The sequence below is a fragment of the Phalacrocorax aristotelis genome, chromosome 3 (assembly GCF_949628215.1).
Source record: "Phalacrocorax aristotelis chromosome 3, bGulAri2.1, whole genome shotgun sequence".
Classification (NCBI taxonomy): domain Eukaryota; kingdom Metazoa; phylum Chordata; class Aves; order Suliformes; family Phalacrocoracidae; genus Phalacrocorax; species Phalacrocorax aristotelis.
This window is the reverse complement of record NC_134278.1, coordinates 104,412,622-104,427,323: the sequence shown is the minus strand read 5'-3', so window position 1 is coordinate 104,427,323 and position 14,702 is coordinate 104,412,622. Positions and strand designations below refer to the sequence as shown.

The 14,702-nt window shown below is 37.5% G+C and overlaps 1 protein-coding gene across 1 annotated transcript in view; it reads right to left on the bottom strand.

Annotated features, from left to right (window-relative positions):
* USH2A (usherin) overlaps positions 1-14,702 on the bottom strand; it is a 391,200-nt gene that overhangs the window by 356,831 nt on the left and 19,667 nt on the right. The gene's annotated exons all lie outside the window — the stretch shown is intronic.

Below are 14,702 nucleotides of genomic sequence, written 5' to 3'. Positions count from 1 at the left end.
TCCAGGCCATGGGCACATGTTATAGCTGTCAGAGCTCTTCTCATACACATCAGCTCATACAGGCCTCAAGGGGCTATCTACCATACTCAGGATAACCAAATGCAGCACATTTCAGCCAGGCCTCTAACACTCCTCCAAAAATGCCCCCCTAACCCCAGCATGTTTCTTTCTACAAGGGCTGAAGGGAACTGTATAGGAACTGGCCACATCTGCTTTACACCCAGCGGGTAATTCCCTTACATCAAGGGAACCCTTGGCTAGGAAAGCCAGCACCCCAGGGTACTGTTTTCTGCAAGTGTTCCCTTCCCTGCCAATTCATTTTAAATTTGAGCTAATGTTCATAGAAATACTTTATGGCATTCTCCCAGCTCCACAAAGTCAAAGATGCTGAGCTTTTACAAAGTACATTTTTTGCATTAAAAATCCCCATGTTTAGGTTACATAAAATTAGAAAAATTTTAATAATATGGGAGTGCCTTTGAGCCTTACACTTTATGAAATTCAATACTTATTTAAAAATTACAGACACGTACAAAATGAAAACTGGAGGCACCATGGCTATAGTCAGCTTCCCATTAATGAAGTTAATTATAGAAACTAAGTTCAACTTATTCAAAACTTTTGAACTCTGTTGAACAGTTTACTCAATAAACTTAACCTAATTTATTTCAGGAAGTGATTTATTTGAAAAACAGAAATTACTTGATTTTTCACAATATTAGCTTGCATACGGCTTATTTCACATGACAGCTTGGTAGCCTTCGGACTTTGAAATATCGTTTTGTTGTTGCCAATTTACAGAGCATTACTTCCATTTTGCAGGTATGGATGCCTGGTGAATTGTGTCTACAGAGGCCAAGTAACACTAGAGTGCTTTAGCCTGTCTTGATACCCACACTAATCAAAACAAAATAAACCTGATATAATTGCTTCCATAACAATAATATATATCTTTGAGGACAAACTGAAGGTTTACAAGCCAGAATAATTTGTTGCAAAGAGGAAAGCCAGAACCTGAAAAATTATCAGTTTGAAAACCACAATATAAGCACTCACAATGCAATTCCACCAACAGAGTCTTTCAAATTTCAGACAAAGATAAACAGACACAATTATCTATAAATATGAGCTCGGATGATCACCATCAGTGCCTCAGACAGCATGAGTCTGTCTGTATTTTAAGAAACAAAATATGAAATGAGATGGAGATTTTTGTTTGCATTTTTTTTTTATTTAGGCTTCACACAAAATTATACAGATGAATTTTCCTCCTTAAACTGCACTTTCAAACATACAGATTCATGCTGAGCTTTATTGCCATTTCCAGATTCAGTCAATATTTCCCAAATTTAGACAGGAATATTTATTGCCCTTCCACTGATGGAAATTTGAAGGCTATTATCATAATTACTAAGCCCTGAGATTTGTTCAAAAAGTTATTGCATATGAGTTTCAGCACTCAAAATAGATCTCTCCATTTTAAATTATCTTTTGTGTTGACACATCAATGACCTAAATACAACAGTTTTTTATTTAATTTTAATTCAAAGCCCTCTATAACATCTGATGCCCTATTTGCAAGAGCCTAAGTATATGTGTATATGGTGGTTACATTGCATTTTTTTTTCTGCATCACATTTTTTACAGCCTGTTACTGTCATTTGGTGTTTGACTGTTATCATCATAAAAGATACAGGCTTTTCTACTTTGTTATTTGTAGCATTATCTCATGTTTTACAACATCTTTGCACAACATGTCTGCACATGAAATATAACTAGTGAAAAGTTCTCAGTGGTATTAATGCATAAAAAAGAATGTGGTTCCATCTCTACTGTCTTTACCCAGCCAAAAGCTGATGAACAGCCAATTTTCCTTTATCACATTAGCACAGCCATGAGGGAAACACATTTGTTCTAGTCAGCTACACTAAAGATACTATTACCAATCTAACATATACATGTTTTATATCAGCAGTATTCTCAGAGTATGAGGGAGCCAACAATATATTAACACTAGCATGACAGTTTATTTAAGAAAAGAAAATTGTCTCTGTAGAGGGACAGAAGTTAGAAATGTATGGCTAAAGCTCAGTGTCACTGGTCTAATAAAGGTAATAATTCTTAAGCTTTCTTTATAGCAGGTAACACTCCTGTGGCAGCTCTGTCATATCATTCAAATAAAAATGTTGTCTTTTACAAGTTTAAGAGTACCTTTTTTTTTTAGTCAGATACGAAGCATGTTTCCACTTTCCTGTTTTCACTGTAAAACATTTGTAAGTGGAATTCAGAAACGGGTGCACTCACCCCCATCAGTTCCTTGCAAAGTTACCATCTCAGCTGCAGCTTCTATAGGCCCTAGTTCTGCCTCCCCCCATGGTAAGCAGAATGCTGGCCTCCATGCACCCCTCCTAAAATCAGTGGGACTATTTATGACTTAAGAGTGACAGAACTGGGCCCTAAATGACCAGGTATTTTTACTTGTTGAAAATAGGTGACTAACGACAATTTTAAATCTCCCTCCCCCACCACCAATCTCTTTGTATTAAATAGGATTTAGAATAGTTGGGTTTAATATAGCACATCCCCAAGGTAGCCCTAAGCACTTTACAATGCTGAATTGGATATCAGTAGTGCAGTGACTGTGTAAGGCAAAGGCAGCAGTCATTATGCATTTGGCAGTAGCTCAATGTAATGATCCCCCTGCTGGTTATTAAAGGGGGTATGAATATCTGACATGGGAGGAAAATGTAGGAGGGAAACCATGTGTGGTATAAAAAAATCCCAGCAGCTCTCCACTGTGGGAGGAGAGGAATGTCTCAAAGTTTGGTGTCAGTTTAGACTAAGCTAAATAAGAAGGAAGGCTGGCACCAAATCGGCTGTTTGATGTGGTTATTTAAGGTCTCCTGACCGTCAGCATTAAATTGCATACAGTACCACAGAAATAAAAAGATGAATTTCACTCCTGACTAGGACAATAGGATTATTCCCCTGTTGTCTTTATTAATAACATTCTGTAGGAATTTGCCTCAAGAGAGTAACAGGAGATGGATAGGGAAATCTGGCCTCACGGTTGTGCAGAGCACAGGACCAGAAGCCATGGACATCAGCACTCTAATCCCAGCTCTAAAGCCATCTCTCCCTCCTGTGCTTCCCCATCTGTCAAATACTTAGCAAATCACCTCACAGGGAGGTGGCAAGGATTAGTTACCAAGATAAATTCACTCTGCAACTACATTAGCCTCTGCCAGTGCAGAGCCTAATACCAATTCCAGGCAATGGAAAATCCATTTGATGGTGAACTGAGATGGTGAAAGATACTCACAATCTTTCCTCTAATAGCATTCTTGTTATGATTCAGAAGAGTTTCAAAGATGAAAGGTGCTGGGCCAATGAGCTGAGAGGCAAGTTCGTTCAGTGTATCCCAAATGAAGCTCTTGCGGTCCTCTGTCACAAGCAAATTGCCCATCGGAGTCAGCAATACCAAATCCAACCAACTTCCTACCTAGGAAAAATTCCCTACCCTATAGGTCACTGTAGTGTAGAACGAATGAGGACACTCTGAAGGACAAGCTACCGCTTATAAAATGAGACAGGGACAGAAAAGGCATTACAACTGTTTATTTTCTCATCTAAAGATGCTACTCAGACCCTACCCATGAAAACATAACAATGACATTTAACATGAGTTTTGCCACTTGGTTTGGATCAGGCAGAGCTGTCATGTAAACAAAAGCCAGTATTTTCACGTATTAACTGCTAACAGAAACTTCCACTATATTGCAGTAACCTGTGTGGCAAAAAAGAAGCATCACAACCAAATACTGTGCTTCAGTGCAGTTGTACTGGCTAAGACCGAGGGACTAACTATAGCAAAAAACAGGAGCAGGGGAGCATACAGAAGCATGGTAAGCATGTACGATGCTGCTCCCGAGTACTCTTTGAACCTCAAACCACCGGCAGCTCAGAGACTTCATCAGCCAGCCATGGTTTCTATACATTTAGTAGCTTTCCATGAATTTCTTTAGCATGATTTGGTATAGCTGCTCCCTGAATGCAAAAACTTGTACTTCCCCCAAAGGCACTCACTGTATAGATTGATTCAAGAATACCATGTTTTTTCTTTGTCTCTCCTTTTTTTTTTTTAAAGCCTTGAACTGTACTATTATCTACTGGTATAATGTATAATGGTATAATAAATGCATAACTACATAAACAGTGTAACAGCTATAAATAAACAGACATAATAAAAGTATTTAGTATTTCAATAACAATTATCAATATGCTTTTCAGAAAAAGACTAATATTCCTCTTCATTAACACAGAGGCAGAACACATTTTGGGTATCAAGTAAAAAACAGTTATATTTATTCCCCTTTTTTGAGCTACAACAGCCAAAGTCAATTTGGGGGAATTCTGAGACCCCATTCTACAAAGTTTTGGCTTTCAGGTAATAACACACACACACACACACACAACATCACAACATACATGTGTGATATCTGGCACATTTAAGCAACATACACTTTTTCTTCACACACATTAATCATCTGTCATCAAAACGTCCTGTTACATAAATATCAAGGCAACTGAGACAATTTTAGTCTCCTCCACAGAGAACTGAATTGCATATTTCAGCCAAAATAAATGAAGTGAATTCTTCAGTGGACACTATGATCTTTTTGCGTCAGTAAGATTTTTCCATTAAAAAATCAGTCCCAAAATTAATACTACCCACATACCCTGTGCACAATTATTTCTCATAAATAAAATAGCAGAGACATGGAAAAGATTCCTTTATCATCCATTAAAAAAAGAGTGCCTAAATATGTCATAGCAGACCTCAAGATCACTAACCAGAGATCAAAACTCCACTGCACTAAATGACATACAACCAACAGATGCAGTAGTCTCTTCCCCACGTATTTTAGAATTTATTATTATATGCTTCAGAGATATACCTGTTTTTCAGTAAGTACAACCTTTCCCTTTAGGTTATCTTTCCTATGCCAATATTTAATGGCACAGGAAAGATTTATTAAAATATTACAGATAAATTAAGGGGAGTTATTTCAAGACAACATTAATCTCTTCTACTGGTTAAATATACATTCTTTTTACTCTAATTCATCATAGCTTCTAGTAACCATAAAATACAATTTAATCTTAAAGTTTCTTCTCATTATCTATTGTTCTAATAACTAGATCACAGTGTCTGGCAAGACAGATGAAGCAACCAGATGGATTTCTTCCCAGATTTGCAGGCCATAAATGAGGAGTTCCACAATAGAGAGAACTCTGGCACCAAAAATGAAAGAAAAAAAATCTTCTCCACTCATTCAAGCCAAACGATACCAACCCTGGCCTATTTAGTTGTCCAGCCAACTTAGTGATGGCAAACACTGTAACTTCAGCTCTTAAGGCTATTTAAACCATCAAAGAAAGTGTCAGATGGCAGGGGCAGGAATGATCAACACATATAAAACAAGGACAAGGACTAAAAATTCATCTTCAGATAAATACTAGGAAATGGAATACATTCCAGTATATGTAATGGACATCACTCTTTTCAAATAAGATGAAAAATAAGTACTTCAGGAATCTATGATATGTACCAGACAGCAAACAAGATTCTTCCAAATACAGGTAACTGCAAACCAGAATTAAAAAAAAAAAAAAAAAAAGGTGAGCTGATTTTTAATTTTAAAATGCAGATTTAGCTAGCTGCAAATACAAGCTAAATTTAAAAATCAAACACAATACTAAAACGTAAAACCTGTTTTTCAAATGTGAGAAAACAAGCAAATTCTCCTCCAAATAAGTGAACAAAAATAAAGTGTAAGAAAACTTTTAAAAGTCTGTATTAGTTTGTTCTTTAAATAAGCTCTGTTTGCACAAGAAGTTTCCCCGAATATAAATAATTTTATTATTATAAAGAAGGTGATTCACAATCTGAAGAACTTTAAAGGGCTTTAGAAGAGCAATTAGGTAGCGATACAATTTACCTGTGAGGCATTAAAAAAAAATATATATATATCTTCCATTTATTTTCCAGATCAGCAAACTGGCAGAAATGACTCCTCCCCTTAGTTGCTATGAAAGCTAAAGCAACTCCAGAATCAATAAAGTTACACACGCTTTACAGAGATCTAAATGAAAGCAGAAGTTAGCATAAATGATTTGCTTAATCATTCAGAAATAATGAAGAATCAGAGATCACAAGAAATCAGGAGAAGCTGCGACTCATCCAGCTCAAAAATTACTACACTGCCTACCGTTATAATTGCTTACCGTCACTTAATTTGGTATGGTTCTTATAAAAGTTGCTACCAAACCATAGCTTGCTATCTGTTAAAATAACCAAGATTCAGAAAACCCTTTTTCTTCTAAACATATTGCAGATTTGTTGCATCAGGAACTTTTCCAATGAGTTCATTCTATAGAAACAGACGGTGTATTAACACATTTTCTCCCAAGGTGAAAAAACAGATTAAGGTTATGACCAAAATGACAGGCCTGTGGCTTCCTTGAATACTTTAATAGAGTCAACAAATCAACAGTGGTCACTGATGACAACAGATGAGGAAAGACAATAGATGGAAGGAGGGGAATTAGTGATGCTGCTATAATGGTCTAATCAGAAACTTGAGCATAAAAATCTTTTTCACCTTCAGCCTGTCTAAATATGCTCATATAAAGATATACAGCACATTCTACAACTGGGGGACATGTGGGTTCACGTCTCTACTCTGCAAAAGCAGGTGTGAAACAGAAGCGTAACAGTTAATAAAAGATACAGTAAAGGGCTTTTGCATATCAAAGAGATGAGATGCACACAGGTATGTATTTCGGTATTTTCTTGCATAATTGCAAATCTTGCTGAAGCTGCAGTTACAAAGGCTTCCACACAGCTTTAATAGTTTGTAAGTGAATTTCTGTGAAGAGGAAAGGTCATTGATACAGACTTAAGCAACATAAAGTGGATGAATGGAATTTTGGAGAAAAAAATAGAATGAAACCATTAGCACAAATCCAAGTTTACTTTCAGCTGTGATTTAAGCAGACCTAGTGACCAGAAACCACATTGCTGCATTTTACGTATTTTTAAAAATCTGGCCATCTCTGTGCCCCTAAATTGATGTACCAGAAACAGCAGAAAACTTTCTGCCACGATTCAATACCATCCTTCACTGAATAAATTGCAGAATTTACATGCCTTGAACATCTATCTCAAAGGCTCCTTTCCTACCCCCAAAGGTTCTGCCTTATTCTTCTTATTTTGCATTAATCTACTAATTTTTATTTTTCCTTTTTAATCTACTACAGTTACCTTTTTTTTTTTTTTAAACACAAAACATGCAGTGAATACAGGTGGGAGCAGATTCCATGCCCTCAGGGACTATTTTTCTGAAACATTAATACAAACGGAACAAAATAAATGGCTTATCCCAATATTCCTCTACTCCTCCCAAGCCTTCAGGTAATCTCTCTGTCAGCCACCTTATGACTGCTTTAGAAAATAAAGAGGTGCGGTAGTTTCCACAGCTTAACCTCTGCAGATGCGTCAGGATTCCATGCCACACTCAACCACCTCCTACTCCACACATCAGTCACAGACACTGGTGCACAGCCTGCTCGTATGCTCTTATGTTGCTTATCTCTCCTTAGAACATACCACATGCAGCCTAGCCCAAATTTTAAACCTTAGCTGAATGGATAATTCAGGAACAAGGACTATGGTACATTTTGGCAGTGAAAGCACATTTTGGCAGTGATGACATTATTGCTAGGGGTGTTTGGGCGGTGTCTTACACACATCAAAATCCCCTACGCTTTTTTTTTTGTTGTTTCCCCCCCCTCCCCGTGACAAAGCTTACAACCCTAAGATAAAATGAATTCACTTTTAGTCTTTTGCTCTTTGCATTTTAATTTTTTTTATTTGGAATGAAAATTGAGACAACACAGAGGGAACTTGGCAGATCTAAAGCTTGGCAAGAGAAAATGAATTTATGTAGCAATCGTATGAGAACAAGAATATGTCAGAAGGAATTTGTCTGGGATCTTGTTCTCAAACAGACCAAAAAAGATGTTAATAACCATGTTAATAGGGACAGGGGGATGGGAGGAGGGAGGGGTATGGAAATTAAAGAATAAAATCTAGGAGGACAAGCCAGCTCAGATAATCTATCTGCCTAACAGTTGACAGACGAATGGCTTCTTCTAGAGCAGTAAAAGAACCTCCTGATGAATTTGCCAGTGAGCTTGGTGCTGCTTCAGGTAGAACGCTGCTCAATTTGAATTGTATTTCTCTTTCTTACCAAGTACAGGAGAAAAGGAGTACTACCCTATGTAGCAATCAGAGTTACTTAAAATCTTCAATGCTGTCTCTAGATTGCTTGCCCATTATCTTATAGCAAATGCAAAAGATACGCACATCATAAAATTTATTTTACCTGCTATTATTAAGTGACCTTATTCAGATTTATTAATTCCTTTGTTTCCATATTCAAATCCTATATTACCCTCACATGGCAAAAAAATGAAGTTTTTAAGCTACAAGAACTCTGCACCTCGGAACAAACCCAAACCTACTACCCCATCCCTCTGTATTTCAAGCCCTTGAAGCAACTTGGCTGCAGGCTTGAATGAAAACAGCACAAGAAGATTGAGGCAAGCTGCAACCCTGGCATCTATGTAGGTTTCAGTGTGATGCTTTTCACACATCTTTGGTTCTGAAGCCAAAGAGCATTTTACAGGAAGAAAACTAAAAGGGCTTGGGGCCATTCATTGCAACCACTGACTTAAGTAACAGTATGGTCAGTGACTTTAGTATGACAATTTTAAAAAAGAAAGTGCTTAAGTTAGCATTCATTGTTAGGGGAGATTCCTTCACTTCCAACGGTTCATGTCATTTTTATAAGGAAGCCCAGCCAACTTAGTTCTAGGCTGAGCTTCATTATCTAACCATAGCCAAAAACATTAAGTCAACTCTGCCCTCTCAGAGTATGCCAGTCTAGCCAAAATACAGAAGTATTTTAATTTTTATTTTTTGTTCTTTGATATCAAAATTAACAGATCCTGCATTCCAATTCTTCACTAAGAGAATGAAGTAAAAAATCCAAACTCTCCTTTTTGCACCTCCTTAAGCTCTATAAGAAAATCACCTTCGGTCTTTAAAAATATGAACCGAAGTTGTGAGTGAGTGGAAAGAGTACACGCACAAGCTATTTGGTGTTAGACCACTGAATTTTTCTTCAAAATCAGGATGGTCCTTTAAGCTGGTTAGGAGCCTACATGGGGAAACATTCTGAAATAATTCAAAGGGTTAATTCTTCTTCAGTATGCTGCAAATGAAGTTTCAAAGCAGGATCAACTAACCAAATCAGTGAATTAAGCTGTATTTTAACCCAGACTATTTTACAACCATTACAAGAAAAGACCTGGAAAGATGCCTTTCTTTACAAGATTTATAGGGGATGCGCACACACATCAGTATTTGATGACACTGTGCATAATCCTGTTGCAGAATCCAGAGGATTTTAATTTTCACTACATTAATTTTCACAGGGGTAAGAACACCTGTGTTGAATATATTCTCCTACAGGCCAGAAATCTGGTAGAATGCCAGCAAAACATTCCAAAAGGAATAACACTTTTTAATCTTTGGTTTTATCTTCTACTTCATTCTTTCTTTTACTCATTGTTAGACTTTGACAGACACTTTTCTTGGAGTTCCTAGATCAAAAAAATCCTCGATTAGATGGCTTTTGAAATGAAAACTGCCTAAACGGGAAAAAACACCATTTTTTAAATACTGGAATTGACTCGTCACAACATTCTGTCCAGAGATAACAAGTGGACTGACTAGTACTTCAGCTGTGAATTTATTTAAATGTGGACATACACTTGCAGTATTAGGAAGGCAAAACAGGATATGAAATAAACATAAGGCATCAGCTCTAAGCTCACTGTCAGGAGTATACCAAAGCTTCTAACCACAGAGTTCAGCTGAAGGTAACTATCTGTCAAATGTAAACCATGCAAGTGAATATGCTTAAGCTGGCACTGTGAATCAACCAAAATTGCTTTGGTCTTATTGACACTCAATTGCAAGAAGTTGCAGCTCATCCAGTCCAACAGACATCTGACAACACCAAGAGTGCTTCAGTGACAGAAAGCTTTAAATAGAGATGCAACTATCATCACAATACACATGGAGCTAAACTTTATGATCCTTCATACCATCTTTAGAAACTGGTCCTCAGCTGGATGCCATAAGGCCACATGGTCATCCTCTCTGCCTGTTGCCAATTTCTGCAGTTAACAAATCACTGTGACTTAAAAAAAAAAAAAAAAAGAGAATACAGATTCACTGACAGAAAAAGACCACTTCATCCTTCATCACTGTCCCATTAAACCTCTCTCTGAAATCCACTTTTGCCATTATCATCTTTGTTCACCTTTTTTAAAATAAAATGCCATATCAAAATATGTTCAAACTGTTTGCTTTAGTTAAGGGTCAGATCTTCAGCTACTATAAACTGCCTTCAGCTTCAGCAACACCATTTTACACCTGCCAAGATTCAGACCTCAAATACGTTTAAATTTACTTTCTTCCTCACAGCTATTCTTTACACCTTGAAACAAGATGTCTGATAATGGGTGTATGTGGGGTGTTGGACAATAAAGCATCTTGCATCCTGGGTCCCAAAAGAAGACCCAGTTTGTGTCCTAACTTTGCACAAAAGAAAGCAACACCACCTGCAATCATCTATGTGCTTGTTTGACCCTTCTCTCTCAGACAGCTCCTGCCATTTCACTTGTAGATGCTCCAGCACAGCACAGTGCCCTTTCTAAAAATTTTCATATAGCCCCACCAACTACATGAGTTGTTACGTACCCACTTGCTTGCTGTCTTCTGTCTCATTCTCTCCCTCACCATACAGTGAACTGAAATCATCTGAGAGCCACAGACAAAGGAAGTTGGGGAAGAGGAAATATGTCGACTACATACAGCTTGCAACCATGTTTAAGGGGGTGCATGGTGTAAGTATTTTGGGGGGAAAGGGGGAGAGAGACTCATGCCCATGTTATGAGCACCCTGAACAGTTATGCACATGCTCTGAGAAATCCAGTGTACAAAAAAATCAGAGACTTGAGGAAGAAACCTCATCAGGGGACCACGAGGGGACCACAATGACAGAACTGTCTTAAAACAGAAGGGCTTGAGAGGACAAAGGGACAGTAGAAGAAATGGTAAAGAACAGTAAAGGGGAAGGAAAAAGCCTAAGGTCGGGAGGGGCAAGTTGTCTCTTTGCCTTTCCTTTTTTTGCCTCAGGCCCATATCGGCCTTTCCTTTTCTTGACTTAACTGGGATGAATTTTAATTGCAGCCTCTCTACGTGTTTTATACACTGTGTACTCTCTACTTGTGTGGAGTGGATTTCCCATTCATCACAGGATTGCAGGCAAAAATCCCGGGAGCATTTTGCTTTCCTTCAAAGTTAGCTTTGCTAAAATCAATAACTTTAGGGCTGCTTCCCCTGTCTAGTACATACCCTGACCCCATGATAATTTCAAATTTCATGATTCTATGATCATTTAATTTTGTTTCTTACCTACATATACAGATTTATATTTGCAGTCTTTCCATAATAACAGTGACAATATTCTATACTGTTTCAATAACAGTATAAAGGTAACAACCTTACAGCAACAGTGGAAACATGCTCTCATTTGTAGCTTTAACACAGTCAATAGCCTAACTGATCTCTAACAATCTCTCTTCCTACTCTCTCCTCCTCAATACCCCAGCATTCCTCAAATCAAAGTTCTGGTTTTCTTAGGGACCCGTTTTAGGTCTTAAATATTTTTATTGCTTGGGCTTTTTTTCTGGCCACCTGCAAGACCAGTGCAACAGCCAAGAATCACAACTACATAAAATCATTAAATCGTGCTTACCTTGTATGCAAACCGCTGCACTTAGTTTAAAAAGAGGGAAAAAACATGGAGTGGAGGGGAGCAGATTGAGTATCATCCCCCAGCAATATTGTTATGTCTCTTCCAGCTTTGTATTAGCTCTCCCTTCACTAAAACTGTGTATCTTGGCATTTTAAACCCCTCTTCATTTTCCTGGTTGTCTCTTTTATTCCAATAATATCTTTCTTATCCTTGAAAACATGTCACTCCAATTCAGCAGTCTTATTACATATGCTCCTAGCATTTGTATAAAAGATATTTAGCTTTTCTTTTTGCCCTCCTTTTCTTTTTCACTATCTCCTACAATGTTAATCCCTTCTCAACGGGAAATGGTTTTTCTTCAGTCCATGTCTTTCTTTCTGTGCATAGATCCACTAGTTCAGTTTGAATTCCCTGAAGAACACCACAAATTTTTTAAAAAAAAAAAAAAAAAAAAAAGAGAGAGAGAGAGAGAGAAGGCGAGGACAGGGGAAGGGGAAGAAAGAGATGGAACCCTGGAGTGCTCCTGAAGCAATTAACTCTGTTCAAGAACAAGCCGTGTAGTAATACAAATTTGTCTCCAAACAGTAAAATCAGAAAGCAACTGGAATACAGACCGATCCATAAGGTGGTTTACGGGCTTAAGACAAACTAATAGCTATTTCATGAATAAGGCCTTTAAGATGCAAAAATGCAAGTAACAGCAAGCAGAAGGATCCAAAATAAGAATCATGTATGCCATTAATTTTTTTGGACAAGGGTAATTTCAGTACTGTGTTAAAAATTGAGTGATATAACCCACGCTGTCAATTATCTGATAAACAAGGCTGAAGACAAAGAAAGATCGATGCAAAAAGAGACAGCTTTGTAAATGGTCTGTATTTTTAAAGAATTAGTATTTAAATAAGTAAACATTGTTTTAAAATAAACAGTTGCATCAGAGATTAGTGATCCTTCTGCCACAGAGTATGCATTCCAATTATGGATTGGCAATTTTCATTTAATCTTTTGTTGGCGAGTACTTCACTACTATGAAGTAATATTAAAATGGTTAACTACAGCTCTGCCACTTTCTACCCCAACCAGCGCTGTACCAATGAAAAATATTCTTTATTGTCTGTGTCAGTACAGCTCTATCAATCTATTACTGATGCCTCAGGACAGAATAAGCATATCTGGACAGAGGAAAGGCAGAGGGAACCCGACAGCTCAAGACTGCAAGTACAGATTCTGTAAAATACTAAAGTAATTAACAAATAAGCTTTACTCTAACTACTGGTTTAGCCATTGATCAATTTCCATGCTTTTTACAAGGAAAGGTTTAACAAGTGACTCATGCTGCAAATGAGTTCCAAACAATAAAACATAATAAGAGGTTCTAGTCATCAGATCTGAAAATACATAGAGAACAATTGCTTTCTTGCTGCATAATGACCCTATTTTCCCCAAGTCACAGAACAAATCAGATCCAAGATCCGATGATCACTATAGTAACATGAAATGAGACGAGTGTTAAGGATTCAACAAGCTGCTTTTTAGCAGCTAAAACAGTTACATAAAATAGATTTGCCAAAATTAATTGAAACAAAAGGTCTGAAGTACATTTTAGATCATCTCATAACAATGCACGTTTTCTCTGTGCCCCCTCCATTTAAAATACAGCACAACCACTGATTCTGAATTTTCCTGAACTACTTGTAATCATGTAAATTAGGGATGAGATGTAGATGTCAAATGAAACATCCCTTCTGAATAAGGTCTCTGTGCTTCACTAGTCAAAGAATAAGCAGATACCCACACAAATGAAGGGAGATGTTACTAATGTACAATTATTAACCCCGTATTACACTATCAGCTGTAGATTAAATTCTAGTGTTTTGAATTGATTGTATGTGAGCAATTTTGCACCACTTTGCACTGCTCAGTACTGGGACTTGTAAGTCATTCCCAAATTTAATGCAAGAATACACTGGTTCTACAATAGCTGAACAGCTCTGCTGGGACTAGAAGGCTGAAAAATCCATCCCTCTGTCTCTTTTTGTGATGATTTACATAAGAAGAAAGCAATTATTCTTGCCCTCTGAATGCCTCACCACAAAAGTTCCATGTATCCAGTTAAGGATTTTTGCAAATAAAGTCTCATCTTTTCTTTCAAGGCCTAGTTTCCTCTTCATTGTCAAGGATCCACAAAATTCTGCCTTTGATTCCTTTCATATTCCTGCCAACAACCTTACTTCAGGCCCTTCCCTCCTCCTCTGTGCGCCTCTTTCTTCCTTCCATGAGAAACTCCTTTAGAAACAGTCATTCAACTACTCCTTTGTACTGCAACTCTCCAACACTCTTTTTGATGACAAGTCACTGTAAGCTTCAATTTTCATTTTTTAATAATAACTGCTTTTCTCCAGTTACTAAACATCTTGCCAGCAAAGTTTTGCAGTAGATACGAACTGTGCTGTTAACTAAACATAGCCCAAACCTGAGTCAGGAGAGCTACGTCTTGGTAGCTTATTGTTGGTAGCTTATTTTTGGAAGAAGCTACAAGTTTGAGGCACCTCCCGCAACCACATTTTGTTGGAGATGGACCAGGGGAGGCTGCTCAGAAAGTTCATAGTGGTTTCCTGTGCACTTCAGTATACAGGCCTCAAGTTAAGGAATGGAAAGGCCTGGGAGATTACTGATCAACAGCAACGATGTGGATACCAATAAACACAGTTGAAGGAAAAGGATAAAAGCCCTTCAAATATAACA